Source organism: Elephantulus edwardii, unplaced genomic scaffold, assembly GCF_000299155.1.
Source record: "Elephantulus edwardii isolate Elephantulus edwardi_28Jun2011 unplaced genomic scaffold, EleEdw1.0 scaffold00133, whole genome shotgun sequence".
In the NCBI taxonomy this organism is placed as follows: Eukaryota; Metazoa; Chordata; class Mammalia; order Macroscelidea; family Macroscelididae; genus Elephantulus; species Elephantulus edwardii.
The window spans coordinates 1141293-1143474 of record NW_006399883.1 but is presented as its reverse complement, the minus strand read 5'-3'; positions in this window follow the sequence as shown (position 1 = coordinate 1143474).

Below are 2182 nucleotides of genomic sequence, written 5' to 3'. Positions count from 1 at the left end.
TTGAATTTGTTTTTCAGTTCTTTCAACTTGAGAAATACTGAATGAGTTCTTTGCTTTTTATTTTCCACTTATAGTTCTTCAGACATTCAATTTTAATACTTTGCTTTGTCTTCTTGAGCTTTCCTTTGAAATCTTCCATTCAGGTCTTTTACTTCAGCACCTCTCCGCTCTTGGGTTTTTGCTTCTTTCTTCCCCCCCCCCCGTCAATTCTCTAGTGCAATATTTAGAGTCTCTTCTGCCATCCATTTGGAACTTTCCCTGCCCCTCTGCCTCTGTCTTTTGCACTCCTTGTAGATAATATCCTTGATGTCATCTTATGACTCACCTGGAGTTTGATCAATGAAATCATTTGTGTTCATTATTTCAAAGTTCTCTCAAATTATTTTTAAATTCAGGTAAGATAGAATTAACATTATAATTTGGTTCTCCTAGGCTGGTTTTTGTTTTTTTGAGCCTCAATTTGATGATGTGCATAAGAAATTGATGATCTGTTTCACAGTCAAAACCTGGTCTGGTTTTGATTGCTCATATTGAGCTTTTTCAACAACTCCTTCCACAAATGTCATCATTCTAATTCCTCTGGGATCCATGTGGTGAAGTCCATATGTAACGTTGCAGTTTGTGATGAATAAATCATTGAAGATACACAATTCAACCATTCTATTTCCATCATCCTTTCTCTTACTAAGTCTATACTTTACTACTACTATTTTTTCTTCATGGTTTCCAACTTTTGCATTCCAGTCACTAGTTTTCATTAACACATCTTGATGACATTTTTTAGTCTATTTCGCATAACTGCAAACTGATAAGAACCTTCACTTTGCCCCTCTTTGGCTTTAGCTGTTTGTGTGCGTATTTGGACATGAATCATATTAACAGATCCTCCTTGTATATGTATGAATAATATCCTATCACTTACAACACTACTTCAGGTAGAACTTCAGATTATATTTATGAAAGCAACACCATTCTTCCATTTTCATTCTCAACATAGTATACCACGTGACCGTCTGATCCAAAGTGACCAAAGACAACCACTGCATCTCACTAATGCTTAGAACATCAATGTTCATGCATTTCATGCCAGTTTTCAAAATTTGTAGCTTTCCCACATCCATATTTTATATATTCCATATTTTAACTATTAAAATGTTAGCAACTGTTTCTCTTAATTTTAAGTTACTTCCAATTGTGGCTATAACTATCCTTGTTTCTCTATTGTTCCTTGGGTTTTCAGAGTCCTAGTATTTAAGAAGTGGATGGCAAAACTTCCTTTCTATTCTGTCTAAATCTGGGAGCGCTAATAAAACTTTCATACCCATTTTGACATTTGACACACTAATTTTGACACAGCTTTCAGCATCACAGCAAATTTGAGACTTATCTGTTAGTTTGTTGTACTAGGGACATAATCTGCTTATTACTAAATATAGCTTAAGTATATATACTCTTGCATATTTATCACTGTTCTTCTTAGTGCAGTACTTGTATATCAGTTTGCTGTATTTAAGTAAATTAAGGGTTTCTGTGATGATGTAGAAATCATGTAGTATTGGGAATGTCTGCTGTCATGGATCACTCCAAAGTCCGGTAGAGTAATTTTGTCAGTCTAAAGATGGTTAGTTGTTGTTGTTAGGTGCAGTCGAGTCAAGTACAACTCCTAACTACCCTATAAACAAAAAATCTGAACCCTGTTCTATCCTGCATCATTATCACACTTCCTGACACACAAGAGCCCATGGTAGCAGTCACTGTGTCAATTCACCTAGTTGAGTCTTCCTCTCCTTCACCGACCCTTCACCCTTCCCAGTATCATGTCCTTCTCCAAGAAATATCCCCTCCTAGCAACATGTGTAAATTATGAATTACAAAGCTTTATGATTCTTGCCTCCAAAGAGCACTCTGGTGCACCCTTTCCAAGACATATGTGTTTGTACTCTAGGCCATCCTTGGGATATTCAGCCTCTTCTCCAACACCATAGCTCAAAGGTGTCAATTCTTTTTCTGTCATTCTGTTTTATTATTATTATTATTAAATTTTATTAGTTTCAATGAACATTCACAGGGATTCTGGGCTTTCACTCCTTCATTGCCACACCATTCTCTCCACCCTCCTCCAAAGTTTGTTTTTCTTCCCCGCCATCCGAATGTCTGTTTTAATTGTCCAATTGCCACAGTG